The sequence below is a fragment of the Amphiura filiformis genome, chromosome 12 (genome assembly GCF_039555335.1).
Source record: "Amphiura filiformis chromosome 12, Afil_fr2py, whole genome shotgun sequence".
NCBI lineage: Eukaryota > Metazoa > Echinodermata > Ophiuroidea > Amphilepidida > Amphiuridae > Amphiura > Amphiura filiformis.
In genome coordinates, this window is record NC_092639.1 from 50,170,808 (window position 1) to 50,191,490 (window position 20,683).

Sequence of the window (20,683 nt, forward strand, 5' to 3'; positions counted from 1 at the left end):
GTATCGGCTCCAGGGAGATGGCTATGAAATTTTGAGAATACGTTGCCCGGAACATATGGCAAATGACAGTTTAAGACCAAAACAATATTTTGCTTAAATGAAGAGTTATACAGTTATCGTATCCATGGTATCAAATTGTTAAGGTTTGTTGACGATATTTAACTTTCAAGTTTTACAATTGTTACTTCCAAATTGTATTTCGTTACTGTGACACACACACTATAGACGCGGTGTCGTTTCATGCAATCAAAACTATATGGTACGCTAAAATGTAGGATGTAGTTCATTGCTTATTAAAACAGGCTCTCGTCGGTGGATCCCTATAATTGTACCCGCACTTGAAATTGTCCCACTGAGTAGTATCAGCTACTTAGCCTTCGTAGTGAAAGGTCCACGAGCAAATATGTATCATCATTTTATAAATTTCCATATTATTATTATTATTATTATTATCATGTTATGAAATACTCAGAAATACCGTAATATTATCGTACACCAGAGATGTATAAAGAAAGAAATTACGGAAGGCATGCGATATTTGAGACGCAAATCTGGATTTGCAATAATAGGAACATTTCAAAGACGAAAATGGATGATAACAATAAAGAATCCAGTGTTGAAATTACCAAGTAATGGTGTTTCGCTGGTTTATTGAGCAGAATAATGCTATGTTAACATGCCACTAGCAATATGAAAACACATCCCATACACACCAATTACACTCTATACATTTGAAATGGCGGATACCCACTTTTTTTAAAAAAGAAAGTGTAGTTTTGCATTGATGTGCATGGGGAATTTTATTCCTTAATATTCAGTCTATAATGAGAGTATATTTGAGAAGGCATTAGGACAAACAACATGCTTGTAGTAAAATGGTCCAAACTTTATCGAGCGAGATGAAAATGGACATATTGAAGTGAACTTCCATTTCTTTTGTTTGATGTCCCGGTCACGAGATCAGATAAGTGCCATAATTTCCTCTAAATTGAAATAAGCTCAGTCATTATCGAGAAAGTGAAATCTGTTTCCTATATTTTCACACAATACCTCCTATTAGATTTGCGTATCAGGCTTACATTCAAACTTTTAATTTCAAATGAGGCAACTATTTCAATTGATGCCTTCTATTGGACTTATACATAAATTGAAATAAAATACACTTTGAAGTCCCAATTCTATAGAATTGTTTCAAAGTGAAAACAGTGTATGTCATCTCAGAAGAAAGTATTAGCTTAAAACCTTTTAAATTAAGTGACACGGAATGGCATTGTGTCTGTGAATCAATTTAATATAAAGTGATTTGACAGGTCCGTTTTTCATTAATTTCAAATTACCAATGGTGCTGTAATGAAAATCATCTTCACGATATCAACCATTATCCTCGTAGTTGTGAAACAAAATCAGTCCTCGATTTGGCCAATTAATCGGTAACGCAAGGAGGTAAGCATGTATAAAAAGAAATGTATATGTTTTGGACTTTTAATATTAATTTTGTCAAGTCAATTTAGAACACAATGTTCCTCTGCTTTAAAGGGTTAGTGCTTTCGATGTGGAAATATCCCCATTGTCGGTGACTGCTGTAAGCATGTATACAGTTAAACGGATATTGGCATGCTTGTGTGTGATACTACTTGTGTGTGTGATAAAATAAGATGAAGTTGACATATAATGATGTTGATACTGTACTTAAATGGTCAATGGAAATCTTGCTTTCTCATGCAACATTTTGTCATTTATTCAAATGTACATTTAAGAGAAGGGAAAATTTGAGACTTTAAAATATCCAAAATGTTGGTCAAAATTAAAAATAAGTCAAATTTTGATCTTTTTTGATCCATATGTTTAAAACGAAGAGAAAATACTAAAATTTGAGAAAAAAGTTACTATTTCTTGTCGTTAAACACAAATATGCAATTTTTGTCAATTTGGATATTTAGAGAAAGTTGTTATGGTGTACCAAAACAAACTGGCATGGAAAATCCTCAGTTTGCATTTGGTAAAATATGAGACTTGTCATTAAACTGTGGTGGAAATGGGACGTCTGGAAACTTCAACAACTTTAGGGCTTGAATGGAAGCAAAATTATTCTGCAAAAATGGCGTTAATGAAAAAGCAGTTATTACAAATGACATTAATTATCTCCAAAATGAAACAGATTAAAATATAATGACTGGTCACGTGTGAGAGCTAGTACTCAGTGCGATGATAACTGGCGCAAATCAAACAATAATCTGCGCATGCGTAGGTAAGATGACCGATACAACATGGTGGAAATGCATGAAAATTGCACAATTCCATGTAAAAAGGGCCTAAAATATTACAAAATGCTATGAAAATTTTAATTTAAATATTTATATGAATTTTTATGGATGATCTCAGCCTGAAATGAACAGAAAAGTTTTAAAAATAAATTTCTTATTAAAACGATGGCCTCTCTCTCTGTACCACTACTTTTTGTATAAATGCAACAATGTTAGAATAACAGTTATATTTTAATCACGGATTAAAATATTTTCTAGGGAGACTCCCGTTTTAATTTTTGGAGATAAGTCAACAGAACTGGCCAAAAAAATGAAATGTCCACGTTTGCTATTTTTGGCAATATCAAGATTTGTATAGAAAGAAAAGCCTTGTTTTTGTCTAAAATAAGACATATTTGACAATGTATTTTAAACAAACTAAAACCTTTAGAGCCAAACAAACATGGTTTAATGAACTGGTAGTTTGTGTTCTATTACTGTTCCAAAAGGCAGCATTCTCCATTCTTTAATTCCCGAGAAAATATAAAAAATACAACAATACCTCATTTCAGCCTCTTATTTCCCTTAACAAAAACGACTCAATTTCACCAGGTGACTCTAGACCATTGATTTTATGCTAATGCTGTAACGTAATCATGTGTGTGATATAATTTTTGCATGTGTTGCTTGAAAGACAAAGGTACAGTGTTTATGTAATCATTGAGAAATGCCATGAAAACAATCCACATATGACGTCACGAGTTCACTCTTAAAACATACTGACTGCCCCTCGTATCTTTCCAAAAGATGTCAAATGTCTCAATAAAACTCATTACATCTCATGTTATTTCCCTTTTTTCCGAAGGAGTATTGATGTAAAAAATTCGCTGAATTGGCAATAATATCTCCGTTTATAACACTGATAATGATCATTACTCAGTAAACCATCAAATATCAGATCACACGTCAGCTTAAAAGCTTTGCTCTCTTATCTCTATGCAAGTTGAGCACCCTAGGGATGATGATTTGATCAGATTTTTTCGCGCGCGTATATGCTGCAAATGACAGGTAAATTCAAAAGTGTCAAAAATGTTTCATTGTATAATTTTTGCAAGCAAGCGTAGCATTGATTCAACGTTTCTTAATATCACCTTTTATTGTCGATTATTGGGGTTTTTTGTTTGTTTGTTTGTTTGTCTGGGTTTTTTTTGCTGAAAAGAATGACTGGTAAGCAAAGTGTTACTGTAGCGGGTCACTAACCTTGCAAGAACCAGAGCCCTAGAGTTGTTGAGGTAAAAGACACCGGTAATTGATCATTATCTTTTTTTAATTACTGAATTATACAAAGTATCTTAAGCCGTGTTCAGCTGGGCTGAAATATTTAAGGTGTCGTAAATCCCAAGTACAACACCTCAACACCTCGACATGACTTTCATAACCCTCAAGGCAACAAATTTTATAAAACACTGAGCGTTATATCAATTTTAAGGACATTCATCGCTATTTGATTGTATTTTATGATCAAAAAAGGCCCAAATTCATGTCTATTTATAACAAAAAAGAAAAATATTTTAGTTAGACAAAACAGTATATTAATTCATCTTTAACTATCTGAAGTTTGTATGTTTAATCAAAATCCAATGCATTTCATATTTATTTTGAGCACTGGGTGATTTTCATGCATAGTGTTTTCAGTCATTCAGTTCCTATGAGAGCTTTCCCGCTCTCGTTTAGTATTTACGTCTGCTCTATAATTTCGGACCGTACGTACGTGTTATTTAAAAGGCAGGTCTATTGCTAAAACAACATCATATCATTGGCAAGCTAATATTATGAGGTCAATGAACATGACTCCTTTTTTAGAAAATAAGACGTTTAAAATTGATATTCCGCAAAAAACAACTTAAGCGGTGAGTTCCTTCGAACGAGACAGATTTGGCCTAGAAAAACGGTGACGTCATGAAATGAGATGTGCCTGCTTTGAGAAAATGGACTATAAACGCTCTCAATGGAAAGACCGTATAATGTTGTTGTTCACAGAAAAAATCTAAATTAAGTATTACAAATTTAATGGTTTTTAAACATATGGATAAAATCAGCCGCTTCTTTTTTTTTTATATTAGACAATTTTAATATTACAATTCATATGTATATAAATATCATGAGAAATATTAGGCCTAAAAATAAATACATAATTTGAGCTTAAAATTGAATATATGAATACAAAAGCCACCTAAGTTCATACTTTGGCCAAATTGAGTTAAGCATGGGAAATTGTTGCTATACATAGGCCTGTCATATGCATGAAAGAACAACTCAAATTCATTCTCTGTGTCTATTGGGCATGTGAAAAATAGCATGTATGAAAGAATCACCCAATTCCATGATTTGAGTCTTGTAACACATTGATTGAAATCCAGTATGTATAAAAGTCCACTTGTAACACATTCATTGCTAGAGAATGACTTTTGAACAAAAAATGGGTTTAATAAAGGAAAGTGTGTGGTTTATATTACATGGCAGAATGCTTATCAACATTATACATACCTGTGTACTTTATTTTGTATTATCTTACTAGTGGTAATCTCATTCTAACATTCTTGTCTTTGTATATGATTCAAAAAACCAAAAGTCCAAAATTTAAAATGAACCCCACGAAGTCCCTGAAATGCTAATCGTCATACCTAATACAGGTTAATCCACTCATTTGCACGTAAAACTTACCATATTGACCAGGTAAATCTAACTGAAGGAATTAAAATGATACACGGGTTTTTCTCAAAATAACTTCGCATGGACTTAGGTGGCTTTTGTATTCATGTATTCAATTTCATCTGAGACTAGCATAAACCGTGTTAAGTCCACAAACTCATGTATCTGATTTCCCTGTATATTGCAATGCTATAGTTTCAGTTGGATGAAATATTACAAAGCAAACGCATAGTAACAATACTGTGTGAGTTTTGTTCCCGAAACGAGAACAATAGTGTGCATATTGTTATGCAGCATTGTTATGCTAATGTGAAACTTGTCAAAGTGATTGTGATTGTATGATGAGAGCATGATATAGTGTCCGCTTCATTTACCTACGTCATCAGCCAAACGGGGGAGAACACGTACGCTTCAAACGGGGGAAGAACACGTACGAGGCTGAACTTTACCCACACAATTTCTCCTTTTTCAGGAAAAATACGTACAAAAAAATTGCAACAAGTGTCAACTTGTAATGTAATAATTATTCTCTTCGAATAGAGATAAACTTGTTTTTGCAATAGACCTACCCTTTAAGAGAAATACGGGATGCACAATAGATATTTCTATAATAAATAATATCGAGTTATATATGATCACTTAACGCTTTTAACGCTGCATAAAATATATCATCGCTATTCCGTCAAAACCTCGTAACTCCCATAGCTGCTAGGTGTTAAATATGTATAATACATATTAAAGGGCATCTATTGCAACTTCATATCATTGGCAAGCTAATATTACGAGGAAAATAAAAATGACTCCTTTTTTGAGAAAATAAGTCGTTTAAAATTGATAACCAGCAAAAACCAGCTGTAAGCAGTGAGTTCCTTCGAACGAGGCAGATTTGGCCTAAAAACTACGGTGACGTATAAATAAGAACATGACCAGCTTTGAGAGAATGGACTGTCAACACTCTCAATGCACAGAACGTATATTGTTTTTGTTATCAGAAAAAAAAAACCTGTGAATCAAGTATTACAAATTTAATGTTTTTTACACATGGATAATGGGAACTAACCTTTTGTTGTGCCTTCCCTCTGTCTCGTGAACAAGGTCGCGCATTACATACATCAGTGAACTGAATAATAAGAAAACATATTGATTGATGATCTAAAGTCCGCACAAAAAGTAACTCAGCTGTTATAAATACGCCTATAGATTCAGAACTAATAATTGTTTTCACAATATTTCAACATAGCGAGAAGGATGATTTATTTACACGCATTTTGATACCCCATTCGTCAAATGTCGTTTAGAAAAATACCCGAATTTAAAAGTTGCAGTTTACAGCGATCAATGGCAGCACTGTTAACACGTAAAGCCCGCCATTATCTTCGCGCTTACTTCAAATCAATACAAATAACTGCAACTTTTAAATCGGGGTATTTTTCTTTCAAAACACTGCTGTATTGTCAATATTGAACAAAATTGGACAAATGGAGTATCAAAATGCGCATAAATAAATCATCCTTCTTTTATGTTGAAATATTGTGAAAACAATTATTAGTTCTGAATCTATAGGCGTATTTATAACAGCTGAGTTACTTTTTGTGCAGACTTTATTACCATGATTACCTTCTTGTAATACTTTTGGTAACTGTTTGTAGGTTATCAACTTTGCTATAGCTTATTTGGGTACAACGGGGATATAAGTATATTTCCCTAAGGCTTCCTGTAGAGGAACAGAAACGATGAACATCATCCTTGTGTGAGTATAATAAGTTGAGAGAAATTAAAATTGTAATATAAGATGCCTCACTCATTTGCTCACGTCACTCCCGAGACTCGCACTGATATGATCAAAGACTGTGGATGGAGTAAAATTTCTCTTTATATTCAAGTTCTAATCTCCTGATAATACCCGATAGGTAGATTTATAGATTTACAAACAAATTATTTATACTTATATTACTGCTTTTTAATTTTTGTCTTCACTCTGGTTCCTTTGTTTATTAGTAAGTTGTTATTGGGTTTTTTTACTCTTTACCTTCTATGCTCGTGTCTTACACGTGATGCATAATGAGATATTGTTTTTGTCTTTGACTAATCAAGTTAACTTCTAAAAACAATGAAGATCTCGCTGGCTAAAAGGATGAGGTAAAATGATTGTTCCCCATTGGTTTTGGTGTTATGAAAAGCTAGTGGATGAGCCCGGAGATACCACTTGGGGAAAATCAAGTCTTTTATTTATACCTGCAACTACCCATCACAAAATGTTTTCGACATTATTCGCAAAAGGTTATGAAAGTAAATGTCGGGTTATATAAAGGGTATGCGAAGGGTGTAAAATGTGCTCATACCATTCAAAAACATTTTTTGATAACCTACTGCAAATATTTTAACATAATGTTATTTAAGTGTTGACAAAATATCTGGTAAAAATGTTTGCAAAAAATAGTTTACAATAACATTTTCAAAACATATTAGAATATTGTTTTAGTGTGTTTTCATACATATGTTTTAAAACGTTTTCATGACCTTTATGTAACCCGACATTTAATGTTATTAAAACGTTAAAAAATATAACATCTTTAAATGTTTTTAAAACAGTTTTGTATTTGCTGGGTAATGCTGTGTTTTTACATGATTATCTGAGAAGAATTCAAGACTCAAGACTCCTGGTTAATAAATATCAGAATCAGGTAACTTCCCGCAGCAAGAAATAAATAAAATATATTTGTCCACATTTTTGTATCATTTCGTATTCAGTTACAACGCGGGACTACCAATTCTTTAGAAATGCATACCGTCGTTTTATCTTTTCAGTTTCTGTTTCCGTATCCGTAATAGTTTTTGTAAGTCATTGTTATTCTGAAGTGGTAGTCTCCCAGGTATGACCAATCTTTTATTCTAGCCTTTTGTTAGTTACTGAAAATTTGAAGCTCGTGAATTTCAGTTTTCGTTTTGGTAAGTTATATTGATTTTTTACATAAAACCTTGAGATGTGCGGTTGGGTGCCAATCTAGACAAAAGAAGAGTCTAAATTTTACGGTCCTAAATTCGCGGTAAATTGTACGGCTTCAATTGACTTGTGTTTGGTGTATATGTACTTACGCCTAGACGTAAGTGGATCGTACAAAAAGTCTTGCATTGACTTTGATACTGACCATGTTGCCAAGTTATAAGCAATGAGTCTTTCATATTGGCGATGAAACGAGCGTCTAAAATAGTCAAATATCTCCCAATGTGGCGCGTACAAGTGGTGATTTGGTAATCATGTTTTATATTGAAATGCAATACAAAAGAATTTGCATTGGAGCAAAGATAATGTATTCTATTCATGGCAAGCTAATCTGATAATTGGTTGGGCCTATATATGCAAGACTCGGGTTTATTTTAAATGTTTATTTTTGCAGAGCTTATTTTTAGTCATGGATCATACTGATAAATTTCGCGAGGGGGGAGGGAGGGAGATACTTAAGTTGAGACTAAACAAGCGAGAGTGGGAGAGGGTGAGGAAGAAAGAGAGGAGAGGAAGAGACGGAAAGGCTAGAAAGAGAAAGCTCGAGAGGAGAGAGTAGGGACCGGGGAGGGAGTGGGGAGCCTGATCATGGGGGGGGGGGGGGGGCAGGAGGAAGCAAAATAGGGAGATAGACATTGATACGAGGGAAGGGCGACACTGTGGCCCTGCACAAGTGCAATGGGGCGCGACAGGCTCATAAGCGGACCTTTTGTGACTGAAGGGCTTATTTTCAACGTTTTTACAGAAAAAAGTGGACCTTTTCATTCGGATTTGCATTTTGTTATAATTATGTGAATCAATTTATCACTGTCAAACACGAGAGGGCGCTAGACCATTAAAACAGCGGTCGTACACCGGTGTTCATTTATCTCCAGCCTTTATGGGCTTTATTGACACAGGCAATTACCTCTATTGAAATAAGCTGATTGGTACTTCAGAGTTAACAATGAAGTCAGATTACAGTAAACTTACTGAATCCCTTGCGTTTTCGTATCTGAACAATAGAGTTACGGAAACTGAAAAGATAAAAAGACCCCTAGTCGCGCTAAAAGTCGATCGATACATGTTAAAATCAGCACAATTCAGAGATACACCTTTTTGCTATGAAATTTATTTTCTCGGTCAAATATAAAGCAATATTTTTTTTCTTCAGTAATGTTAGTTAAAGACATAGTGCTTGGATATACATTTTTTTTTTTAAATCCTGGTGTTAAAATTCAAGCATCATATTTTGTCTTTTAGTGTGATGTTTTTGATTTTTATAGGCCTTTAGTTCGCCCGTGAGCTTTTTACGGAATTCATTTTTAGCGTCTCAAACTAATATAGTTTGCTAAAGAAAGATATTTCCCACCTCTGTAAAGCACATCGTGTGGGTCTATATATTATAGTTTTGTCAGAAGTTCCGTTTTTATTTTACCCTTTTCCTTCATGCTCCGAAAATGTCAAACTCAGTACTTTATCTCCAGAACAACCAGCAGAAATAATCGATATTTCAATTGTTGTCAACCAGGTCCCTTTTCCATTGAAAACCAGGATTGCCTGACCAGCGATTTGGTAGCCCAAATCCCCAATTCTGGTAAATGAGGTGAATTTTGGAAATTTGCTCCCGTGATAGCCTGCAATTTCAATTTGTAGGGCTATGGATTCCATGATTATGAAAACCATTTTGTCTGTTTGTTTGTTTGTTTATTTACCTAGGATGAGGTCCTTGGGAAAATCCACTGTCCAAACCTAGAAAAATTCGCGTGTTATTCAGTAGAGGGGATTTTAATTTTCTGTCCCTCCTATCTCCAGGTGAATTTTGAATGACCCCCCCCCCCCCCCCCTCGCGGGTTGGCATTTTCATTACACCCTTCAGACTTGCGTTCGGGTTTGTGTAGGCCTATTTGTCATAATTTAGCGCTATAGGATCTACTTTCTAAATGTAGGCTATAGCTATAGCCGTGCTATATAAATATTATAAGGTACCGGTATGTAATATTATGTAGGCCTATGGGGGTGGGGTGGGTACTCAACACATTTTAACCATGACTTACAATGCAAGGCTCATTGTTGCCATAAATGAGTTTTCCTTTAGGTCATTATAATAGGTTGTTATAAACTTCCATGTTTAACCTTTTATTGTTTTGGCTGCTTCATTATGACTTTCGGTGGGTTTAAGCAATTTCAAACAAACACAAACAAAAGGCACTATACCCAGTCACCTTCATGACAATTGAAACACTTGGTAATTTCTTTGCTATATTGAAGTTCTGGCAACACTGTATCCAGGCCGGTCACCCAGAGATATCGATCCACAATGCTAGTATTAGCCTAAGATTTCACGCGTGGATTTGAAAAATTTTCAGCTGGTAGTCAAAAATTATGGAATCAAAACGGAAATTCTGACAAAACTATGATATATCGCTCACGGTGATGTGCGTTAGAAAGTTGGGAAAAATCCTTCTTTAGCGAACTATATTACTTTGAAAAGCTAAAAGATTGATCCAAAAAAGGCTCGCGGGCAGAGTTGAAGCCTATCAAAATCGAAAATCATACAATAAATGAATGAATTTCACGACTAAGTTTAACACTAAGATTTGAAAAAAAATACAGTATCAAGCATTACAGTTTTTCCTGACATTTACTGAAAAAATGAAAATTATTGCTTTTCATTTGGCCGAGAAAAAATTTTTACACTGAAAAGGTGTAACTCAAAATTGTGTTCATTTGAATACCAAATTCGATCGTTTGTATTGCCTTATTAAATGACTGAGTGAGCCTTGCAGAACAATAACAATCGGTAGTCCCGCGTCCTAACTGTATTATTCAAAACAATATTAGTTGTAAGTGACAACCGCAGTGTGTGGTTTTTCACTACATATTATGTGTAGACTCCGCGTTTGTAGGTGAAAACAAACGCACACTTACCCCCATATCCCCTATTACACTACCAAAATTAGTCCTTCGTAGATATATTTGAGATGTCCATTTTTTATTCTAGGTCTTCCTATAATAATAAAATTACATTTCTTCGGCACCAAGTGGTGTTTAGGAAAATGTATATGATCCTACTTGGATATTATGTTTATGTGCGAGTGTGGTGCGAGTACAGCCAGTACTCCAACCACACGCCAAAAAACATCCCATGTGCACATTCAAACAAGCAGAATGAATAAAAATGTATCATACACTTATAGTTATGTATTTTAAATAAACGTATTTGACTTCAAACATGTTTTTTTTGTAATAAGGTTTTGCTATACAGTGTTATCTGTGTCAATTGGTGACACGAGATTCTGCTCACAATCTACCTGTTCTCGGATATAATATTATTTGAAATTCGATCTTATATTGTGAGTGTTTTCTATCAAACACTTTCTCTGTTAATGATTCTTTGGATCCTTGATTAAATATAATTTATTTTCTAGTATGTACAGTGCGGCAGACATATTCACGTTAATTTGTCAGTTCATCTATCGCCAATCAAAGTTGAGGTAATAAACAGGTTTGCTATTGTTTGTCTTGAGATCAATTATACTTCTAAATAAATTTCAAAAAGGTATACCTGTTTCCGATCCTTTTCACATGATATCTCTAATTACCTTTGTGTATCAGACTTATATCTAAATCTATAATTATATTAAAAGAGAAGATATGGTTGCAACAAAATTTCAACATTGGAAATCCTATTATTATGGGTGGATAAAAGGTGAAAACAGTAACCGTCATGTCAGAAAAATGACGAGCCTTTTAAATAAAGTGACACGTAAGAGACTGAACTATTTTATGAATCAAATTAATATCAAGAAATATTTGACAGATCCTGTATTTTGTCATTATTGTCAAACTAGAATAATATTCAAGATATCAACCTTTATTTTCGTAGTTTGAGTACCAAACAGAATTGGTACTCAATTTCACAAATTAATAATTTTCTTGCAAAAATGTTTATATATATTTCTGATTTCTGTATTATATTCCATATGTCGTGTAAAACAACATATTCTTTTGCGTTAAAAGGTTAATGTTTTTGATGAGGACACACACCTATTGTCGGTAACTGCTGTGAGTAAAACGGATACCGGTATTCGCCGCAGAAGTGATGATGTAACAGGATCAACTTCCATAGCAATAGGTGACTACAATTTTTGAATATATCGCACTGCACTAGTACGTTCACCCGGTACCTCTGTATTGAACCACGTCATGCTGAGCACTCGCACCTGTAATATAAGTAGCTTTGAAAGAGCGGTATTGTATTCAATCTATGATTGCAGACATACACAGGTGATGCGTACAACCTGCTTGTAGTGTAGGGCGATATAATTGTCTTTTTAAAATAAGCTGCGCTCATATCTAGTAACTTCCCATTTTTATGATTAGTGTAATTCTATTTCGGAAACAATTTATCTTGTTGTTGTAGGGTACACAAGTTTAACAAACAAATAATTTTGCTCATTATTAGAACCATGTTAGAGCGCCACCACACAGAGAAAGGTGGTACCACTTAATATATTGGCTTCATTAGGTTCTATAGTATTGTAGTATTATTAAATACTGTGAGGAAAATCAATTTACAGCAACCCAAATTGACATTCAATGGGCCCACTTGAGTGTCCAATTTTAGGCCCTGCCCACTAAATGTCCCTATGTTGAACGCATAGTAGAAAGTTTGATATTGGTAATTTGGATATATTCATTAATGATATTGTTTAAGAGAATTAGCGAATGGGAAAGTTTGTTTGATGGCATGTTTGGTTCATGTGAACTCTGATCTAGCTCCCTGAACAGTTTTGGTGACGCTGATGTACTGGAGTGCTGAGTAGGAGGACGTTGAAGTTTCATGTGGCAAATAACATGAGAATAAACTTATTATTTCTCCATTTTGATTTGAAATATTAAGTCAACTTATATTCATGGAGTTTCTTTGATTATTCAAGAGCAGAATGATACCATGTTTGTGAAAATGGGTGCAGCAGTTTTTCTGAAATCATTTCATTTCGAAAGTCTTATCGACACCATGATGAACCAGTTTTGCATAGCAACGTATGATTGTGTACAGTAAATAGTTTTAAGCGTACTACATGCTTGCAGAAAGCTATGACAAATACAAGTTAGTTGTACTTTTGTTTTCTGTTATTAACTGATTTTAGCACGAAATAAGCGTAAAAAGTTAGTGTCAAACATTGTCAGAGGTAGGTGTTGACTAAATGCTGTGTTAAATTGTGTTGATTGATTTATGGATTGACTTGTGTAGCATGTACATATGTACCAGAGAAGATGTAATAAAGAGGAGGTTGATCCAGCTATCCTCAAACAAGATATGTGTGAGACGGCTCATTCAGAGTAAATGATGATCACCCTATTTAGCCGCTTATACAATAGAATACCACAATGGGGTTTGAACCTGGGATGGGTGTGATACACAAGTTGCAGCTAACTGATTTTAGGGATAGGTCAGTGCGTGCTTGTCGTCATGCCATGCATACCATGCATGCAGACCCTGTCATCTAGTCAGATTTCAGATAAAATATGACTGAAGTTCCATGGCAAATTATAATTGTTGCTGCTAGTTGCCACTTTCAGCCTCTATTATTTATGATAGAGAATGTTTTCAATTATCGGAATATCTTTACTAGGTTTGCAGGAAATGACAGGAACATACATTAAAAAAATAAAATGGAAATAATCAACAATCATCACCTCTGTAAAAAATCCTAAAAATGTCTTCTTTAGAAATTTATATATTTACAAAAAAGGGCGGATTTGGTGGGATATTTTACAACACTCGATTTCTTTCTTATATTATCCACATGTGGTATCCCATCCAAGCAGCAGGTCCTTAACACACGCGTTTCATAATTTTCAACAAATTCTCTATAGAAACATTGGAAATATTTCCAATTATGAAATGAAAATCGGTCAACCATGGGCGATCACACACATAACATCATAGGATATTTCAGGTGGATGTCTAACTACTTGAAAATAAATGGACTATGAATAGATGCGACAGGATTACCTCCCGGATTACCTACATGATTATCTCAAGTATCAATGTTTATTCACAGACACGTTGCTGCTGTATACATGTAGTACTAGTAGGCCATGACCCTACATGAATTTTATGAATTTTATGAGACATTTCTAATTAGGCCTACTTTAAATTTTATATTTTAAAACTAGTTATTGATTTATAAATGTGCATTGAACTATTCTTATTCTTATTTTTCTTATTCTTATTCTTATTCTTATTCTTATTCTTATTCTTATTCTTATTCTTATTCTTATTCTTATTATTATTATTGCATTATGAATTATTATCACATGTAAAATGTATTGATTGACTGTATTGGCTGTAGACAAGTTTTTTAAAATTGATTTAACACAATGTGTTACACAGAGAAGACGTAAAAAGTGGGACATTGTAAATATTCTGTATTTTTGTGTTTAAATATATTATACATGTATTTTTTTTAAAAGATTAGTAATAATAAACAATGTTTTTGTTGGTGCTTTGAGTAAAAATGCCATTGTTTCTTTTGTCTTTCATTTTTGTGTCAGATGAAACATCATAGGCCTTGTTTTTACCCATATAATTATTTGACGCAAGCTGTGATAAATGCAGAAATTAAAAATGTAGAAAATGCTTTCTTACTCATGAGATTTTCATTATTCATATATTTATTTTAATCAAAATAAAAAATAATATGAGAAAGTGCAAAGAAAGGAAATAACTGAGGGTAGCAAAACTACCATGCAGCAATAGAGGCCTTGCATCGGACGTATCATCCCGTAAAATATGGCGGACTACTCAAATGTATTCAACAAAAGCATGATTGCAATCTACCGTGACAGTTCGTCTCGCTCATATAACCCTGCACTACGATCGAATAGGTTGATGACAACATTTGAATGAACGGACTGCACTCCGCCATAACTACGGTGAAGGACACCGGTTCAAATCCTTTGTTTTGAGCCAATCGATAAAAGAATGCAGGGCCTCTAGGAGCGTGTTTATAGTGGTGTACGGTATTTATACGGTATCTTTATACGCATATGGGATTAGGCTGGAATGTGACATATCCGTTATCTCGGCTGTTTATAGTGGCGACCAATAGCGCTATTCTGAATCCGAGGTGGTTGAACTCAGGGTGTTCGAGGTCACCGCAATGCAATGTGGGAGACACAAATATGGTGCCAGTTTCAAATAGTGTGCCGTCGAAACGATACCGGCCTACTTTTTAACATTATTGCTACAGTACCGTACCATATTTGTAGGTGATGTGTTATTACAGTGACAAATTTGAGCTGGGAGAGTTATATGACCCTACTCCACTTCCTTGAATAACGGTATCGTTAATCCTTGTCTGTTTATAGTGGCCGTATACGGAATGAATATACTGCAATATCCATCGATTTCGAAGGATATCAGTTCCGTATAATATGTGCGGCAAATAGCGCTATTGGTGTGTTTATAGTGGCGACCAATACCGTATAAGATGTACTTATACGCTAAATACCGGATAATCTGGCTCACTATAAACACGCTCTAGGTCTGTGAAAAGTTAATAAAGCAATATTATGGACATCTTGTGTGTTTGCTAGTGTAAAAATCAATATTGATCTTTCCACATTCTATTGTTATCAAGTTCAGTGTACCGGATAAATTATTGATCACAAAAAGTTTTTATTGACCACATAGTAAGCATGACTTCAGAACTGGCAACTTAGCAACAAGTTGTTTCACAGTCAAGTGAGCATTATGCAAATGTGGCTTCCTAGTCTTCAATGTAGGTGTCAATCATATGTGTGTAGTGAGGCGTGGGTGAAGATAGGCCAAATAAAATGAACACTCCTAAAACTTGTGGGGTATCATACCATTGCCGGAAACTGATTTAGTCAGTCAAATGTCCTAGGTATATAAGTATGCATGTCTTGAGTCTTTGAAATACTCAATCAAACCATAAGCTCTGACTAAAAACCTCAACTGTATGTATATAAAAGCGTTTTAGCACTATTTGTGTGACAAATAGGTTACATTACGTTTGGGAATTGGAAAGAACCTTCTGATAAATCATGCATGACTCAATTACAAATCTCTACATCCCTTTCTTCTTGTCTATTGATATTTTGAATAGTGTTTATCTTTCCCTAATAGATAGCGCCCTGATCGATTCTTCCTGCATACACTTCTAGTGCATCACTCTATTGTTTATTATCCATTGCTGTCCAGTGCATTATATTTTACGAATCACTCTTCAGCGAGGTTATCTGAAGTCAGCGTGCACAAATTATATAAACCTGCACGCTAAACAAAAGAATCTAGATAACGTGCACGCTAAACAAAAGAATCTAGATAATACGTGCACGCTGACCTTTTATAACCTCAAGCAAACCTCTAGAAACACCAAGTGATTGATAAGTAAAATACAATACACAGAACAACAATAGATAATAAACAATAGATTAAACTACTTGAAGAAAATCAATTGCCAACAACAGATGAATACATCACTCGAAGTAAACATACATATTATCGAATTATGACGTCAATAACCTTCAGATATTATTGTAAGTTGTACTTAAGGGGTGGGGTATGAACCTTTGGACAGTATTTATTGTGTAACATTAGAGCACATCAGACATATCGAATTGCATTCTGAATACGAAGAATGTCATTCTGATATCAAATAATTTAGATTTTTGAAATTTGCAATTTAATACACATCTTATGGCAAATGATTAAAAATTGATATTTTTGATATTTTAAAGTACTCGAAGTAAACTTTATAAATCTGATGATTTATACTTAAAGTGTATATAGGTGGGATGAAAAGCCGACGATCAATTAAAATTTTGACCTTTCGTATTGAAGATATGGATTTTTCCCAAAACATCAAAAAAAATGTTCTTTTGGGGAAAAATCCATATCTTCGATATGAAAGGTCAACATTTTCAATTGATCGTCGGCTTTTCCTCCCAGCTACATACACTAGAATATATCATTAGATTTATATAATTTACTTCGAGGACTGTTATATATCAAAAATGTGAAAAATATCAAATTTTAATAATTTGTCATAAAATTTGTACCATATCGTGAATTTCAAAAAATGAAAATTATTGATATCAGAAAGACATTCTTCGTATTCAGAATGCAATTCGATATGTCTGATGTGCTCTCATGTCCCACAAAAAATAGTGTCGAAACGCTCAAAACGCTCATTCCAGATCCCTTAAATGCAAGATGTGTGTATACCCTCACTTTGGAAATTAATGCTTATTCATTTTATAAGCCTATACTTTAAATTATTTGGACCTTGCTTTCTACGCTCAATTTGTTTGACATGCATGTTAAATGTTTTATTGATGAATTTTGACTATTTCTCGCAATAAAATTGTTCACTTACATGACCTTTCGGCTTGCGGTCGATAAGCCTTTTTCAAACTGATGTTATTAATCTTGAAGTATTATTATTCTTTAAACATGTTTAAAATGTCATGAAAGAAAATTGTGTCTACATCTTATGAGCTAACATGCTTTCACATTTCAACACTTTTTGTTAGCGTCAATTCTATTAAATTATGTGTTGTTCAATTTCACCGAATTTTAGTCCAAACAGTTAAAAGAGATTCATCGACACAACAGCGAGAAAGAAGTTGTATTTTAGAAGCCCTAGGTCCGACGATAGGCCTATAACAAGACTGTTCTGTCATGTCTTTGATCACGTTTTCAACTGACCAATTAAAATTGGGTGTCTTTGTAAAAAGTTAATTGTGTCTTAGTATCATAATTATTGATACAATATTTGTTCGAATTTGGGTGGTAAGATTGTGTCATTATTCCGTTTACTTTCGTTTTTTTAACTTTTCTTTTCTCTTACTTTTAGGCTTACAATTAAATTACTCTGTTTCCATTTTTGAGGTGTATTGCTTTAGTTTTACCCAATTGGAGGATATTACTTTAGGTGGTGGTGGTGGTGGTTACCACTTTTGATCAATTCTTTTGGACATTATAGGCCTACTTATGAAACGAAACACGTCGCGACCGTTATGTTAATAGGCCTACCCGGGTAATCATAGTAATGAGAAAAAACAGAGCTTTTTGCTGATATTAATATCCCAGTTTATATTACACGTATAAGCCTACATCTTTAAATCCTAAATTTTGTTGTGTGATCAGCCGAAATACATGCATGTATTGAATATAAACCTTGAAGTTTGCTGTGTTCTACTTTCGAAATTCCGGTTTGTCTATGTCACTTTCCACGTTTTTGCCGTTTTCTTATGACTTATCGTGTTTTGTCCGTTTTACCATGTTTTGTCGTTTTAAGAAGTTATATACGCACTTTTTACACGTTTGTTTGATTGAAAACAACAACAGACACATTTTTTTGATATTTTTCTTAATATTTTATTCACTTTTGTCAATTATTTCAATTTTATTTATGAAACTCTGTTCTCCGTTTTCTACCTCCGATTCCATGAAATTCGTCCGTTTTCGGTATCACGGCATGGCTTTAATGAATTGCAAGGCCTAATGTTTTTAAAAACTTTAATAAAGTGATTCTTACCTTTTCGTCGAGCGATCTTGATCACGGGACATTGTTCGTTACTTCTGTTTTCCTTCTTGTTGTATTTCCTTCCTCAACCACCATGCTCGCTGATATTATCCAGTCATATCATATATGTCCAGATATGTCGGAAACAATTGGTACTATAATATACTTTGTACATCGAAGACAGTGATAGGCCTAAATCATTGGTAACTTCCATAGTGTAAACATGCAAAGGTTTGTGTTGAAGATGTTTCCTCTCGGGGCACAAGTAGTTGAATGAGGAGCCAGTGAGGAGCGCATTCTGCCAAATTACCACTGCTTTGATATTTAAATTACGTGTCTTTATAATTCAAAAGGTAATTGTATTACACCATGCATCATCTAGAAGATGATTTGAACTAAACACCTGGATCGTAATTCTATAGAAATTTGACATAAAGATGAGTCAATGTATTTCCAATCGCACTTGTAAAATCATTGTTATTATTACGGTATCAATCAGCAATTGATCAATTTGTTTTAGGGGAGTAGATTCTGGGGTACGCAATGAGCGTGTTTATAGTTAACCAGCTTAGCTATTATTTAGCGTATTATATATAAGCGTAAAAGTACTGCGAAATCAATTGCAATGATAAGGATAATCTTTCCGTATACAGCCACTCTAAACACGCTCAATGTAACACCATTATTAACAGTTATATAAGCAGCCATCAAACTGACTATGACGAGAAAATAAACAGATAGTGGAGACAGGTCATTGACCAGTGTTTTTAATACATGTTTTAATAATGTTTTAGACTAAAAAAATTAATATTAATCATATTTTAATGTGTTTCTTTTATTATAAGTGATGCCCTTGAAGTGTATGAGGGATAATTACTTCGCAGAAGTGCATTCGTCAAGATAATCGCACTTGACCGCAGAGTTATTGCATTTAGCTCTCGAGCCTAACGGCTCTTGAGCTAAATGCAATAACCCTGATCTCGTGCGATTATCTTGACTAAGGCACTCTGCTCAGTGAATTATCCTTATCATATCAATATGCTTCATTTACATTACATTACAGAGATCGGACACTAATCCCTACCATAACAAACCATGTATAGACTCTACATGCAAATACAGGTGATATAACAGGTCTATATTACAGGATTAGATTAGTAAACTATGATCTATTTGCAAGTATTATATTGATTGAGCAGGAAAGATTTGATACTATTTTTTTTGTATAGTAGTCTAGTTGCCGGCGTGCGTTATTTCTTTCTGCAACCATAATGGGCCACAATGCGATAACACATAGTACATACATTAATAAGCCAATTAATATGCCTATGAGGCTAGATATAACACGAGTTTATTACCATTATTATTTCCTCTTACTTAATAAAATAAAAAGAAATCGATAGAATTAAAATTCTATAACGGTTTACCTGGGGTTCGAACCCACAACCTTTGTATCCATAGTCTAATGCCTACACGACTGTGCTATGATTCGTTGTGCCAGAAAGGTGTTTGTTTATGATACTTATTGATTACGGAATAAACTGCATACACACAATATACTATTACTAGTATAATAAATACGAATATAATCCTAACCCTAACCCTAATCCCTAACCCTAACCCTTACCCTAACCCTAACCCTAACCCCCCTAACCCCTAACCCTAACCCCTAACCCTAACCCCTAACCCTAACCATAAGACCCTAACCCTAAGACCCTAACCCTGACAATAATGAACCTTGCCTCGGACTATGCGGTTAGTGATATATTGCGGCACATTATGGTTGCAGAAAGAAATTATTTATGTCCTCTTTTGCACAATTACTGTATTTTTGTGGGACCTGAATTTCAAATTTTTATGATGATGACATAGACTCGCTTGCCAGTCCTATATACGCCGTACCTATGTATATTGAGGACTGGCTTACGCCATTTTGGATGTCAATGGGAAATACACACTTAACGATTTGCGCCGGTTAGAAACTTGCAAAAAAATCTTTAAAATTTCATCAATGTATATAAATGTGGTACCAACTGTATTGTGCTTGATAATTTAAGACTCGGTTGAAACAAAATTAAGGATCGAAAGCATTTAAGTGTCCAAAAAGGCAAAATTATCGTCAAAGTTCTGCCGAAATCGGCACCCTTGCGAAGGGTTCAGAATTCGAATCGGGAACG